The sequence below is a fragment of the Cucumis melo genome, chromosome 7, assembly GCF_025177605.1.
Source record: "Cucumis melo cultivar AY chromosome 7, USDA_Cmelo_AY_1.0, whole genome shotgun sequence".
Taxonomy (NCBI): Eukaryota; Viridiplantae; Streptophyta; class Magnoliopsida; order Cucurbitales; family Cucurbitaceae; genus Cucumis; species Cucumis melo.
This window is the reverse complement of record NC_066863.1, coordinates 11,241,425-11,259,140: the sequence shown is the minus strand read 5'-3', so window position 1 is coordinate 11,259,140 and position 17,716 is coordinate 11,241,425.

Genomic DNA, 17,716 nt, shown 5'->3' with positions numbered 1-17,716 from the left:
AACATGTGAAAACAGTGCATGGTATCTCGATTGGTGCAAGCAATCACATGTGTGGAAGTAAATCAATGTTGGTGGAACTTGATGAATCTGTTGGTGGCGATATTGTATTTGGTGATTCCATAAAAATTCCAGTTAAAGGAAAAGGTAAAATTTTGATCATTTGAAGAATGGGAAGCATGAGTTTATCTCTAATGTTTATTATGTGCCTAATATGAAGAACAACATTTTGAGTTTGGGGAAACTCTTAGAGAAAGGCTATAATATTTTGATGAAGGATTATAGTCTTTTGATAAGAGATAATCATGACAAAATTATTGCTAAAGTGCAAATGACGAAAAATAGAATATTTTTATTAAACATTCAAACTGATGTTGCTAAATGTTTAAAGTCATGTTTGAAAGATCCCAATTGGATTTGGCACTTGAGATTTGGGCATTTGAACTTTGATAGCTTAAGATTATTAGCCAGGAAGAACATGGTGAAAGGGTTGCCATATGTCAAACATCCAGATCAACTTTGTGAAGGTTGTCTTCATGGCAAACAAAGGAAGAGTTTTCCACAAGAATCATCTTCGAGAGCAAGGAGACAACTGGAGTTAGTTCACACGGATCTTTTTGGACCGATCAAACCAAGTTCTTTTGGTAAGAATAATTATTTCTTATTATTTATTGATGATTTCAGCCAAAAAACTTGGGTTTACTTTGTCAAGGAGAAATCAAAAGTATTTGACATGTTCAAGAGATTTAAAGCTCTTGTTGAAAAAGAAAGTGGTTATTACATTAAAGCTTTGAGATCAGACAGGGGAGGTGAATTTCAAATGAATTTGAAACTTTTTACGCAGAAAATGGAATCTGTTGACCTATGACAGTTCCATTTACTCCTCAACAAAATGATGTTATTGAAAGGAAGAACCGAACAATACTTAACATGTCTCGAAGCATGTTGAAGTGCAAGAAGATGCCAAAAGAATTTTGGGCACAAGTTGTTGAGTGTGCAGTGTACTTGTCAAAACATTCCCCTACTAGAAGCTTATGGAACAAAACTCCACAACAAACATGGACAGGAAGAAAACCATCCATTGGTCATTTGAGAGTATTTGGATGCATGGCTTATGCGCATATACCTGATCAAAAGCATAGTAAGCTTGATGATAAAAGTGAGAAATATGTGTTTGTTGGCTATGATGCAAGCTCAAAAGGCTACAAGCTTTATAATCTTGTTACAAAGAAGATGGTCGTAAGCAGAGATGTTGTGTTTGATGAGGAAGCATCATGGAATTGGAATGACGAACCAGAAGATTACAAATTTTTGTTTTTTTCCAACGATCGTGATGACCCTGGTGACATTGCTTCTCCACCAACATCGCTAATCATTCCACAACAAAGCACATCTTCATCGTCTGCAAGTTCAAGTGAAGGGCCTCGTGGCATGAGAAGCTTACGAGACATATATGATGAAACTCAAGAGTTGAGTCAATGTTTTAATAACCTTACTCTTTTTTGTCTATTTGGTGACAGTGAACCTTTGAATTTTGAATAAGCTTCGCAAAATGACAAATGGAAGATTGCTATGGATGAAGAGATAAAAGCCATAAAAAAGAATGAAAGTAGTAGGTGTCAAATGGATGTTGAAGATAAAAAGAAATGAAAAGGGAGAAGTGGAGAGATAAAAATCAAGATTAGTTGCAAAAGGATATTCTTAAAGAAAAGGCATTGATTATGATGAAGTATTTGCTCCCGTTGCTCGTTTGGAAAACATAAGGTTGTTAATTGCTCTTGCTGCACAACATAATTGGAAGATCTTTCAGATGGATGTCAAATTGGCATTTTTGAATGGATATCTAGAAGAAGTCTACTTAGAACAACCTCCTGGTTATTCTGTGAAAGGCCAAGAGGATAAAGTTCTAAAATTGAAGAAGGCATTATACGGATTGAAACAAGCACCAAGAATGTGGAATAGCATAATCAACAAATATTTCCTTGATAATGGGTATTTGAGGTGTCCTTATGCACATTCTCTTTATATTAAGGTTAATGGTCATGGAGATATTTTGGTAGTTTGTTTGTACGTGGATGACTTAACTTTTACAGGAAATTGTGCAAGTACGTTTGAAGATCTCAAGAACGCAATGACCCAGATATAAGGCTAATGTCATATTATCTTGGCATTGAAGTGAAGCAATCAGAGGAAGGAATTTTCATATCTCAAGAACGATATACTAGAGAAATTCTAGAGAAGTTTAATATGATGAATTCTAAACCTGTCGCAACTCCGATTGAAACTGGGACCAAACTGTCCAAACATGAAGAAGGAGATGATGTTAATCCTTCATATTTCAAAAGTTTGGTTGGGAGTATGAGATATTTGACTTGCACACGACCAGATATTCTTTTCAGCGTTGGATTGGTGAGTCGATTTATGGAATCTCCTACAACTACTCATTTGAAAGTGGCAAAGAGAATTCTTCGTTACCTTAAAGGTACGCTTAACTATGGGTTGTTTTATTCTTCATCTAAACAATTCAAGCTTGAAGGCTATTGTGATAGTGACTAGGCTGGAGATACTAATGATCAAAAGAGCACTAGTGGATATGTTTTCTTCATTGGCAATACTGCGTTTACATGGAGTTCTAAGAAGCAACCTATTGTGACATTATCCACTTGTGAGGCAGAATACGTTGCTGCAGCTTCATGTGTTTGTCATGCAGTTTGGTTAAGAAATATGTTAAAGACAATTGAAATTTTGCAAGGTGATCCAACTGTGATTCATGTAGACAATAGGTCAACAATTGCTTTAGCAAAGAATCCTGTGTTCCATGATCGTAGCAAACACATTGATACAAGATTTCACTTCATCAGAGATTGCATTTCAAGGAAGGAGGTTCAAGTTGAATATGTGAAGACTGAAGATCAAATTGCAGATATTTTTACGAAGCCACTCAAAGTTAATGTGTTTAACAACTTAAGAACTTTGCTTGGAGTTTTTCAAAAAAAAAAAAACATGTTTAGGGGAGGATGTTAAAAATTAAACATGTTTTAAATAAATAAGTTATATGTGAGTTAATTTATGTAACTTAGAGAAGGATGTGAGTTAAAAATGTTAGAGTTAATTTAGTAAGAGTTTCACCTTAGTTAAATGTAGGATTTAATTTGTTGTATTTAATTGTGATATGAGTTATTCTCATGACAATCCTATAAATAGGATTGAAATGTTGTAATCTAAATTATCCAAGTGTGAGTTGAATACACACAACAAGTCTTCCAAAAAGGTTTTTGTTTTCTATCAAATATTCTATTTGGTGATTATTTATTTACGGTGTTCATCAATGCTTCCAACACTTAGACCTGTTCATTGATAATGGAGAAATTACTAAAAACATTTTTGTTTGTACTGGGTTTTTGTTGCAGGGTTCATGGGGATGTATTGATTAAGAAACTCTACTTATGACATTAGGATTGGTTTCTTCATTTAGATTATTTCTTAATATTTTTCACTGTGAACTCCAACTTTACTTTGGTTAATGCAATTTAAAACGTAGATTACTAGTTTTAAAATTGGAAGTGATAATTTGTGAATGTAAATATTAGATTTCAAATTTAGTGTCATGCTAAATTGTTATTAACGACTATTATACTTGAGAAAATTTGTTTATTTAAAAGTTTTCTTAAAGTTCTCATTATCTATGGACTCAAACATTTGTGAGGATTTATTAGTTCTAGACGCATAGACTTCATGTTGAATAAAACATCTATTTTTTTCATATATGCATGGGTTTAAATCTTACGTTGATTAATAAATTTAACAGAGAACGTTAGATTAGCTTTGAAACATCTTCAACATCATTATCATCCCAATATGAATTAACCTGCTTTTGTTAGTTCGGTATAATGCCATGATGATGATGAAGCTCTTCCAGCTTGTACTGAAAATGGAACTAATTGAGCTGCCATCACAAGGAAACAAGCCATTTGATTTATGAGGTTTCTTCATTGAAATTTTTAGTTTTAATAGATTCATGGTCACAATTTCATTTCTGTGAAATATCTGACATGTTCTATCCCCATTGCAGCTGCTATCTTGATGTCAATCCCCCTAAACATCTGTTTATTTTATCATTTAAGATAGAATTTCACTTATATTTCTAATGTGTATCGGGTAGTGCATGTAATTAAGAGTCAACAATTTGTAAAGCTATCCATGCATTCAAGAAAATAAACATGCACTTGATTTGAAATAGTCGCAACTCAAGAGAAGAATTTTCTTTTGAACTAATAATTCAATGCGACTACTGTATTTTACATCACAAACTCATGAAAAGCTTTCTAACATATTGATCTCCTTCACTTGGAATAGTAGGAAGTGTTAGTCAGATATTGGTGCCATAGTTATAGTCGTCTGTCGTTGAACTTGAAGAAGGTGAATGGATTAATGTGTTATTTTGTTTTGATAACCATGCCATAATCAATTCACACCATGGCTTCTTACAATGTAAATATGTTGAATATCGATCGAACTTTCATCCTTCCTAGTTTTTCCTTCCAACGACTATGTCTGAGTAACTCACTGACGATTAGATCTTCGAGTCTAAGGAGGCCTTCCGCCTCTTCGACAAGAAAGACGATGATATCTTTTCTCAGATCTCTCTCTCTTTTCTTTTCCAACACTTTTCATTTCAGATCCGACTTTTTTTTCCTTGTTTTTCTGGTGTGTTTTTCCTTTGATCTAGGGTTTAAATTCACTTTCAGGTGGTTTTTTGTGTGCATATAATGGAATTGGTCGCAAGTGAAGTTTAGTAATTGGTCGGCACGAAGGCATGTATTGATATATTTTCATTTAACAATTTTTTCGAGTTTCTTCTAAACATGTATTGATATTCCTTTTATGATATATATATGGGTGCATTTATGCATAAGAAAATTTTTTATGCTGTTCAACCAAAAGAGAAATTTATTAATCTCTAAAATCTTCATTTGATGATATTTTTTTTAATAGTTTTTTATATGGGTATTACAAGATTGCTTGAATTGATACCTCCAACTCGATTGCTTTTTTTATAGGTTATGAACGTTTTACAAAGGTCTCCAAAGTGATTGTTTATCATTTGACACTCGTGGAAAAGGATGTAGTTTACTGTCTCATTGATCTAAATGTTTTTCATTTTGGATGTCTACTTTTGGATCCGAAGCTTGTTTATGCAAATTGGAGGCAATACCAATACCCTTTTTATAATTGCTTGAAAATGAAGATACAATCAGAATTTATTTTGTTTACATGTGGGGTTGACACGAGTTATATAATGTTAGGAATGAGCTTTGCTAGCATGATAGAAAATGATGCCTACCTGATGTTTCTTTAGCTATAATGTTTTGTATAATGCTAATCAAGTATTTTTCTACCTTTGAGATGATGAAATTAGGACTTGATATGGCTGACCTTGTAGAACTCTTGCTTTATTGTAGGATCCATGTCTCCCTAATGCTTTTGACATTGAGATTAAGTTAGTGGCATAGTCATCCGTTGTCTGAACCGAATTAGATCAACATCATTTGGAAATTAATTTTTGTGTGTGCTAGGAAAGTATGAAGAAATCAGTCCTCCACATGTTGAAGAATTTATTTATATCACAGACAATACCTACAATAGAGAAGATGTAATTCCCTACTCATCTATTGTTTAATTTTTTCCATTCCTTGGACAAGTTTAGTCATAATCAGGTTTGGTTAAATTATAGTGCTGGTATTATTTTGATTTTGAAGGTGGTTGAGATGGAGGCTAAAATATTGAAGGTTTGTTTATTCCTAAAACTGCGCGGACTCATGGCGGCGATGACTCGACAACAAAGATGTTCAATTGGCTAATTTGAACCTCCAAAGTAGACAACCAACTCTCTCAATGTAAATTTTTTTAATATAAATGATGATCAATGTAACTTGTTGATAGGTTACATAGTTAAACTTCTAGCTTTTTTTTTTTTTTGGAGTAAAAGTAATTGTATACATAAACAATATTATGATTCCATTTTGTATATACATGTAAAAGAGAAATATTATAGATTTTATTAATTTGCTGGCGTAAGAAAAAAAATATTTATCTACACGGACCCATAATTTCGGTTTTCAACTATTTGGCGTCATAAAAAATGGACAATAATGCAACAATTGAATAAAAATAAATTTGTAAAAACGGACCAAAAACAAGGTTTTAATGTCAGTTTTAAACTGACATTATTGAGGATCTATTGTGGCGGTTTTAAACAGACATTGTTGGCTTCTTTAATATCGGTTTTAAACCGACATCAAAGCCCAATTGACATTAAAGGACTTTAATAACACTACCAAAGATGTCGATTGAAAATTGACATTAAAAGCCTTTAATGTTCGTTTTAAACCGACATTAAAGGTCTCTTTAATGTCAGGTTTAAACCAACATCAAAGCTCAACCGACATTAAAGGGCTTTAATAACACTGTCGAAGATGTCGGTTGCCAACCAACATTAAAACCCAATTTTGTACTAATGTGGATTTAGTTCTTAAGGGAACAGTCTATTTACTAACCTTAAAGCGGGTAGGAGTAGATTCCGTCTTACACCCTATGTCTCCAGCTATCCGCCCGGTCTTACCCTTTAAATGGGACGCTTATTGGACCAATGTTAATGAGCTGCACTTACCTATGTTAATCTAAAGATAATTTCGCATGAACAAAAGTTCATAGTTATCTCAGGATTAAGATTAAGTTATCTAGGTCATAAAAAATGAAATAGTCAATTTTAAACAGTAAACGACATTATAACATAAAAGTGACTATTTCATGCTTTCGTCTTATGTAAACTCTTTACATAGGATGCCTCCACTTTCATGTCTTTACATGGACAATTTAGGATCACCTTGTTTGTACTAACTATAAAGCGAACTGCATCTATAATGTCTCTAAATAAGGCACCTAACCTTTATTCATATATTATATACTCGAACTTGATCCATGTTTACGTCTCTACATAAAGTTCAAGTTTACTCAAAATAGCCTCAGAACCTTAGTTTATTGGATTTAAGATTATAGTATTCAGTTTTTGAATGACGACTTTATTGAATAAAATATGATTACAAACTACTAGTTTTATGACATAAATTCCAACACAAGGTTGGTAAAGTACCTACGCGAGTAAGAGTACTTTTCGCTCTGTTAGCCTATCTTTGCAAGAAAGCCTCACGTAGACAAGGAAAGGAGGACAACGAAGTAGAATTTCGAGGACGAAATTCCAAAAAGGAGGGACTGGTTGTGAAGCCCTGATTGCGTACTGTTTAATGCGATAAAAATCCTGCGACAAGGATATTGAGCGAAGAGATTCTTGACCGTAAAACGTATTGCACGAAAGGAGTATGTGTGAGGCCCTTACCTTTGCCAAGTTTTCAAGGATGAGTTGATCTCTGATCATTTGCTTAAGACATTCATTCAGAGATTGATCAAGAAAAGAGAAAGAAATCTCGTTCTAAATGAAATAGAAGAAGTCAATTAGGAGGTAGTTCTTTACTTACGCTATTTGTTCATCAAAGATTCTTCCTTCTTTTCTCCTTGCCTAAGGAATAAAATATACAAGTTGACAAATAATATAGGTTTGTGAAATAAATATCAAACATAACAAACTATTCTGTATTTTACAAGTCTAATCAATTAATTAAACCAAAAAATTAACAAAAGCCAATTTTAAACTTAACAAATTTAAAGAGTATAGAATTAATAAAATGGCTAAATCTAACAAATTTGAATCAATTGGTCTGCTAAATTTGAAGCAACTATAAATTCAATTGGCCTAAACTTAACAAAATTAAAAGCTCAAATGACCTAAATCTAACAAATTTGAAGCACGTTGAAATTAATTGTGCTAAATATGTCACCTCAAAATTAATTAACCAAATTACAATAAAAACAAATTTGAAAAACTATATCGTTATAATTTATCACACTTAAAAGGGAAGGGAAAGGAAGAAAACTAAAAAAAAAAACCTTTGAAGACCAATTCGACATAATAGTTTTCCTTGGCTTTTTTTCAACCCTCAAAAGGAAGGAAAGAGAGGAAATTAAAAAAAATATATATACCTTTGACAGAATAGTTGTCCTTAGCTTTTTTTTCAATAGTTTCCTTAGCTTTTTTTCTACCCTTCCAATTGATTACCCTCCCAAAAGAATCCTCATTTGTTTTTATAGTAGAGAAGGTAGGAGTGAGAGAGAAAATTGGGTTAGTTGAGGGAAAATAAGAGAACGGTGGAGAGAAATTTGGGTTAGTTAAGGAAAAATAGAGAGGAGAGTGTAGAAGATGGGAGTGGGAGAGAAAATTGGATGAGTTGAGGGAAAATAAGGAAGAGATTGATATTCATTTTTTTTGTTTTTGTTTTTATTTTTAAAAAGAAAAAGTTAAATTCAAATTCAAATCCAACTTTCAAAATAAAATAAAAATAAAGTAAAATAAAGTAAATAAATAAAATAAATAAAATAAAATAATAAATAAAGGACAAAATGTTGTATCTACAACTTCTTAAAAGATTACCCCTTCATTGGATCAAAAAATATTTTTTGCAGACAAAGATAATCAATTGAATTTTGCACTTTAATTTTCTAAACAAAATGTATCTTGCATACTAATTAAATAATCAAGAGCAAATTAAAAGATTGTTTCATAGAGATCACATGGAATTGAATTTGTTCTTGAACAAAAATTAAAGAATCAACATGCTAAATTAGAAGAAAAAGGAAAGAAACTCTCAAATAAATTGAATACCTATTATCCTCTTACCTCTTAGAAGATTACCCCTCTATTGGAATAAAAGATTGATGGAATATCTTGCTGGAATTTTTTCTCCTTTGAAATAAAAGATTGCCAAAATATTTTTTAAAGAAAACATGACAGAATGAAATGGGAGAGTTCTGAAAAGAATGATATTTAAAGAGAATTTGGGTGAAAATTGGAGTTGGATTTATGAATGGATCAAATATAACTGAAAATTGATTAAGATTTATGAAAAAATGAGTTATATTTAGAAAATAAATGAAAATAACCGCTTCATGGGTTTCGAACTCATAACTTCAAGGCCAGGTGCGCGCTCATTTTGACGGAAAGGAGAGGATTGTTCGAAAAGTTGTTATATTTACAAGATTGCCACTAAAATATGTGAGGAAAAATGATTTGCAGGCTATGAGATTCGAACACAGGACATCAAAGGCGCGGGCGTGAGGAGAAGACGACACGTGGCATGCGTAGATTGGCTGAAGAGTGGAAAAGGTGCGCACGTGAAGCCTTTCGAAAATGGGGAATAAATGAATACGCTCGACTGGGATTCGAACTCGCGACCTTGACATATTTTATGCGCGTGGAAGTATTGAATCTTTTTTATTATTTACCAATTGGTCTTTGATCTTCGATTTACCCGTTTTTGTTTGTTCGGACCTCATTTTAAGTGTTTTTCATTGCATTGGATTCGTAATAGAGTCTAGATTCTAATTCTGTATAAAATTATAAAAATAATGAATAAATGTATGATATAGGTAGAGAGAGCCTAGGCTTTCACGTTTTTTGTAGAGAGAGAAAATGTTAAGAGAAAATATGCTATTGTCATATAATTTTAATTGCGTGGAGAGGGAATTAACAAATTTTGAAATTTGAAGTTTTTTTATTTTGAAATTTTTTAAACGACACAAAAAATTTGTTAATAATTTAACGACGCTTTAAATGTGTCAAGAAAAATTAAATTGTGTCAGTAGAATTGTGTCAATAAATAATTTTCAACGACACAATTGTACCTCACCCCATCTTTTTTATTTTCAACTACACAATATCTTGATTAGTAGTGTCATTAAAACTCATTTTTCTAGTAGCCGGGGGAGAAAAGAAATCGGAGCGGCCAAGATTCTTCGACGACAGTCTCTTAGATTGGTGTATTTAACGACAGTCCCTTAGACAATGTTTGCTTATTCGACGGTGTTTGCTTGTTCAATGAGGTTTGCTTGTTAGACGGTGTGAGATTAGTGGGTTTGACGATAGTCTCTTAGATTTGGAGATGAGTTACGTTGTTTTCTGTTTTTTGGTAAGGAGAGAGAGAAAATGTTGAGCAAATTGTAAAACTCTTTTTTAATGTCGGGCAAAGAAGGAATTAGAAATTTTTGAATTTTTGGTTTTTTATTTCAAAATTTATTTAATGACACAAACAATTTATCGTTAATTAACGACACTTTAAATGTGTCAAGAAAAATTAAATTCTGACAATAGAATTGTGTCAAGAAATAGTGTGTCACTTCTATTTTCAACGACACATTTTACTCCCACCCTACCCCTCTTTTATTTTTAACGACACAATATTTTGATTTGTAGTGTCGTTAAAACCCAAATTTGTACTAGTGGTGGAACACCACTAGTCATGCGAGTGACCCCGTATACACAATATAATTGTCCTCTAACCGTGCATGTGATCCGTAGATACACTCATAAATCGTGCGAGTGGTCCCGTAAGAACACCCCTAGTCGTACGAGTGACCCGTAGATAGGATCACAATACAGGTGGGGTAAAAAGCTCAATAGACAAAGTTAACAGACTCACCACAATCCAAAGCATGTAACATCATCATAAACATCATAACATGACATGAATATTAATCATAATGTCCTTAAACATGTGATTAATGTATCATGTGTCATAATAATCATAAACATATCAGTCATCATCATAAACATAACATCGGTCATCATCATGAATATAATACCAATCATCATCAATAACATCGCTTTATGCATTTTAGCTACCACCAATGCATAATCGTAAATATATGCAGTCTCTTAAATTCAGTTCGAAGATTCAGTAGTTGAATCTCTTACCTCAAGATTAGCTAAAACAACTATTTCCCAGTTAAAGGTTAAAAACCTTCCAATTAATTCGATCCTAACAATAAAAGAGAATTCAAATAGCTTAACTAATAAATATTAACAGTGGGCTACGATCTCCAAAATTCTCCAATAAATCAACTTACCCAAGGTTAAGGTCGAAAGTAATTCAACAAAATTTCCTGAAATTACTTCTCCCAATTTAGCCAATTAACCTTCAGAGGAGAAATCCAAATAAAAATCCAAATTAGTTTACTTAGAGTCTAAAAAATATCAATTGATGGGTATACCCAAACCCATTAAAATTCATCAAAAGTGGTTCAAAAGATACCAATCTTGCAACTTGGCTTAGGGGAGGGATGCGGCTCGGCTAGGCAAAGGATGATGGCTCACACATGGCTAGGAGAGATCGGCTCAAATGGGAATAACGGCTCAGATCATGAATCTGAGAGTGAGAGATGACTCACGCTTAACGGGATGGCTCAGACTACACTCGAACGGCTGAGGCTTGCGTATGGAGAATACGGCTCGATACTTCAAACGAGGCTTCGTGCGTGACAGATGGACAGCTTCGACGAAGAGACAGCGACGACTGAACACAGACGAAGGGGCGGGGTGGTGCTTGGCGACTAAAACACACAACTAGAAACGATGAGCTTCAGCTACACGAGACAACTTTGCTTTAATTGTTACTAACGGCAAGCCGAATAAGGGTGTTGTCGGAGAGTTGAGCATGGCGGAGAGAGTTTACGACGACAATGGCGGTGGTAAAGAGCTGGCGACGACACTAAGGTTTACCAAGAAGAAGAAAGGTTGAAGATGGTAAATAATACGCACGAGAGTCGAAACCTTTATAAACATAATAATAATGATAATAATAATAATAATAATAATAATAATAATAATAATAATAATAATAATATTTTCCAATTCTTTTCCTTTTCAAACTAAATAAAATCCACATTCTCTCCTCAATTAATTGTCCTCGTATACACAATATAATTGTCCTCTAACCGTGCATGTGATCCATAGATACACTTCTAAATCGTGCGAGTGGTCCCGTAAGAACACCCCTAGTCGTACGAGTGACCCGTAGATAGGATCACAATACTTGTGGGGTAAAAAGCTCAATAGACAATTAACCTTCAGAGGAGAAATCCAAATAAAAATCCAAATTAGTTTACTTAGAGTCTAAAAAGTATCAATTGATGGGTATACCCAAACCCATTAAAATTCATCAAAAGTGGTTCAAAAGATACCAATCTTGCAACTTGGATTAGGGGAGGGATGCGGCTCGGCTAGGCAAAGGATGATGGCTCACACGTGGCTAAGAGAGATCGGCTCAAATGGGAATAACGGCTCAGGTCATGAATCTGAGAGTGAGAGACGACTCACGCTTAACGGGATGGCTCAGACTACACTCGAACGGCTGAGGCTTGCGTATGGAGAATACGGCTCGATACTTCAAACGAGGCTTCGCGCGTGACAGATGGACAGCTTCGACGAAGAGACGGCGACGACTGAACACAGACGAAGGGGCGTGGTGGTGCTTGGCGGCTGAAACACACAACTAGAAACGATGAGCTTCAGCTACATGAGACAACTTTGCTTTAATTGTTACTAACGGCAAGCCGAATAAGGGTGTTGTCGGAGAGTTGAGCATGGCGGAGAGAGTTTACGACGACAATGGCGGTGGTAAAGAGGTTGGCGACGACACTCAGGTTTACCAAGAAGAAGAAAGGTTGAAGATGGTAAATAATACGCACGAGAGTCGAAACCTTTATAAACATAATAATAATGATAATAATAATAATAATAATAATATTTTCCAATTCTTTTCCTTTTCAAACTAAATAAAATCCACATTCTCTCCTCAATTAAATCTCCATCCAATCAAACTTTCTCTTTCTTATCATAATTATCTTTTAATAATTATATGTTTCATTATATAATTATTATTTTAAATTTATTTTTCTTTCCACAAATATCTTTCTCCAAAATAATTACCCTTCAAGAATAATTTATCTTTATCTTCTTTCCACTTACAATATTTTTCCTAAAATAATTATATCTCAACAATTATAACTATCTTAATCTTCTTCTCTCCAAAATATCATATCTTTTCTTTAATTAATTATATTTTAACAAACATAATTATCCTTTTCATTTTTCACAATATTTATACGTATATATATCCATATATACACAAATTTTTCAAATCTCTACAAAAAAAATCCACTTCTCCAATTTAATTAAATAAACTCTCAAAATTATTTAATTGAACTCCAATTTCTAAGGAAGAACTAATGAATTTTTAAAATAACGTCCACTATTTTAAACCTAATTAAACAAAACTAAGATAATTAATTCCAAAAATTATCTTAATTTTCGGGGCGTTACAAAAACTAAACGATCGTGTATCAAATAATAGTCAAATCTAAACGATCGTGTACCAAATATATTACGCGTGTTGTTGACGGCTTGGTTGACGGGGCATTTTTTGTATTTTTCATTGTGGATCGTGAGCTTTTTTTCATTTTCGAAATTATTCTATACAGTGTAAATATTTTGCCACTTTGTTATATTTTTTAAAATACTCCTTTAAAGTTTTCGAAATAATCTTTTTATTTATTTTCTCAAATATTCTATACTTTGTGAGTATTTATTTGGGTGTTCTCACGCTTCGAACAAAGTGGAATACCAATCAAATATCAAACTAACTAGTATAAAACTAAATCAGTTACATATTTAATATTTAATAAAGATCTTTAGGGATAAAAAAAGATTATTAGGAATAAATCGGAAAAATAAGTCAAAATATTCTCTACACCCTTTAATAAAGAAAAAAAATCTCAACTCAGAATTTGCATAACATATAACATCTTGCGTGACATAATACATGACATGACATGTTCCAAAACATATTACTCAACTTTTACCTGTAATAACCAATCATACTGAAGTATATAGGATTATCTTACCTTCTAAGTGCATCCCTTCATTACTATCCCCTCAAATGGACAAGGCATGAATTTGGTTTCCTTAACAAACATTGATCTTTGTTATTTGTTATGTTATTGACAATTTAGCCACAATAATATTTTGAATTGGTGCAAGTGTATTGAGTAAACCTAATTTTAAAATGTCATAAAGTATAAACTATGTTAATATTATTTATGATACCTAAATATGAAATATTTGGTCTTAAGAAAAGAACTCACCACACACTTGGCTATACTAATCTTATTTCTTCATGAGACCTAAATTTGAGATATTTAACAAAGACTTATCTCTAATGTACACCAAAGGATTGATCTGACAAATCAACACTATCATATGGAAAATAAAACTCAGAAAGGAAAGATAAAAATAAAAGGATAAAGAAATTATTAATTAGTGATCAGATTAAAAAGAAAATGACATATACTGGTAGTCTCTCAGAAAGTGAATGTGAAGAGTCATAAAAGAGAGGCCTAAATCAGTGTGTAGAGAAGAGAATCTAAGGGGACCATTTATTGGTAAATCATCATCCTCTTACCTTTTACATATCAGTTAGTCAACAACACAAGAAGATACAGTACTAGTATGTGTCTTTAGCAACAACAATAATTCATCCTTTCTTCCCTCAGATATGCCCCCACTCCCTCATTACTCCAAAACCCTAATTTCCTTAATTATTCACACCTTCTTTCATTCATTTCAATCCTCTCTTTTTGTTGTTTTCTTTCCGAACAATAATTAACACACTGCCACTTCTTTCGCTAAAAGAGAAAAAGAAATAAAAGAAAAAAAAAGTAAAATCTGCCATTCAGCATACTTATTGTTTATTTTAAAGTTTTTAGACATTATAATCATCGATAGAAGTACCAAAATATTTCAATTATATTCGCGCATTCATAGTACCATTATCAGACCCAATGCCCTAATTCGAACCTTAAAATCTTTATCTATTCTTTTTTTTTTTTTTTAACTTTGAAGAAAATAGGATATAATTTATTAGATGTGGATGAGAAAGAAATATAGAATCGAGGATTTAACTATATATTAAAGCTTAAGCTTGCAAATTGAAAACTTTAACCAATTTTCTTTCACTTAATTTAATTGTTGCTTTGTTTGGAACAGTAAAGAGTGTCTTGGATTTGGATATTCTTTTTGATCTTGTCTTCTTTTAAAGAATGAGAAAAGAAAAAGGATATGCTCTCTTTTATTGTTTCCATGCATAAACTTCCCTTCAACATTTCCTACTTTGCAATAAAAGGGTTTCTTTTGAATCTTTTCAATGACATCTGTCAAATCCATTTCGTTTTGTTTGATTTAATTTTCTTAGATCTAGATATATATAAATGCATAGACACAATACATAAATAGGAAAAAATGATTCCTTGTTTGCAATTCAACTTAATTAGAAGAAAAATTTTCTTCATATTCTTCTGCTTTTTTCATTTTATATTTATATATTTAATTCTTAAGTTTATCTAGTGCTCCAAATAATCAAGCATAGATCTCTTGTTATGGTCAATGAATTAGGGTTCACGCCCACATGTGTTGGTAGGAGTTTTTGGGAACAATATCCTAAAATCTAACTTTAATTCTATTAACGTCCTCCGGAGTTATTTTCCCTTTAAGAGTAAACTTTTCTTTATTCTATAAAAGCACTATTAGTAAACTATATAAATTTTTTTTAGTAAATCACGTAAATCTGTATTGATTTTTTTTTTTTTTTTTTACCATTCTTTGTGTTTAATGGTCAATTTCGTTCATTACATTTATATTTTTTTCCTGTTTGTAGTTTGGTCTTTTTCTTTGTTTTTTCCACACGAAGTTGCTTTCTGGACTCACCTTTTGGCTACCATGCGCAGGAAAAAGGAAGATGAGAATAATATTTAGAGTATATGTTGGCTTGTGGATTAACACACGAGCTTAATTTAATGTGTTTTAAACAATTCAAGTCAAATATGAATCACCCTTCTTCTAATTGATGCGGTTCTAAATTTTAAATAAATAAAATAGGAGTTATTTTTTAACCTAATAAAATGAATTAAAATATCATAAATATAATAAAATTCTACTATAATTTACTATAATTTTTTATTTTTTAATAAATTTGTCCTTGAAACTAATTTTCAATAAAATAAATAATAAAATTAGATGGGGGCAAACAAAGTCTAGTTTCTTTAAATCCCCATGTGTGTATAAAAAGGAAGAGAAGAGAAAATGGGATACGACTCTTTAGCTATCAAAAATCAATAAATTTTATATATATTTTTAGAAAATTAAATTAATTATGAGAGAAAAAAATATTTAGATACACAATAGTCGGTCCAATCTAAGTGTTAGAAGCACAAGTTGCTTTAGGTAAATTCTTTCTTTATCTAAAAATATATTTATTATTATTATTATTTAGAGAAATGTAAAAAATGCTTACCAAAATATTTACACAATTTTAAATTTGATTCTATTATTTATTACGATAAATATTTTAATTTAAAATATTGTCTCTTATTATTATTATTATTATTAAATTTTCTTTTTGCAATTGCTGTAGGTGTGGATTGGAAATATTAGTGTTTTAAAATTGAATATGGGTGTGTGTCAGTAGTTAGAGTCTTGAAAACACACTTCCAAGTTGGGATCCCATGCATATCTCTCTGCAGCAAAAGGTTGCGTGGTCCAATTTTTCCTCTTTGATAAAGAAATATGTATCTATATATATATGAAAACAAAATATATCATATAATGGTCCCTCATCTACGAGTTATAGCTTCTCTCATTGTTTCTTTCAATAGCTTGCTATCATGAATATCAATATTATTAATACATCTCTCTCTAGGTGTGTGTATAATAGTTAATGTTGTGTATCTATCCTTTTGTATGATTCGCCATCGGCTCCCTACCTCCAACCACAACCACAACCCTCTCGTCTTTGTTAAATTTGATGCTTTTACATTGTATGTTTTTCTTTTTTTCAAAAAGATATTTCAAAGTAACAGATTTATTTAGTTGAGTCTCAAATTTGAAATTACATTAAGCTAGAAAGAGACAGATGCAATTGTAGCAACTAAATTTAAAACATTAACATATATATATATAGTACCATTGTTAAAAAAATTACAAATATAGTCAAATCTGTTAGAATCTATAAATTCTAAGGGGAAGTTTGGGGGAAGGGTTGGGTTATGGGGGTTAGGGTTATGTAATCCAACACTCGTTTGGGGGAAGGATTATGTAACCCTAGTTTTAGTCTCTTAACCCTTCCTCAAACCCTTCTTAACCCTTTTTCAACTTTTCCTCAATCATTCTTCAACACTTCTTAACCCTTCTTCAACTTTTCCTTAACTTTTCTTCAACTCTTCCTTAATCTATCCTAACCCTACCCACATAACCCTTCTCCCAAACACATCTTATCAAAACATTATCATAACACTTCCTTCATAACTCTTCCCCCAAACACATTTTATCATCACACTTCCTCCATAACTCTTCCTCCAAACACATTTTATCATAATCCTAGGTTTATCATAACCCTAACCCTCTATAACTCAACCCTTCCCCCAAACAGCCCCTAAGAATTTATTATTAATACTTCATATTCTAAATATTGTTTTATCACTAATATATTTTGATGTATTTACAATTTCTTAAAAATGTTAATTATAAACTTGATTATTTTTTCTAAAATTATTATCCACAATAATTATCCAAATTAGAACTACAAATAAAATATCAATTTAAATTCTAAATATTGATTAATGAATCAATTTAGATGAATTTTAATGATAATTCCAAATTATAGAAAAATGACCTAACTTATTTATAAATATAACAAAATTTTACTTCGAATTTATGATA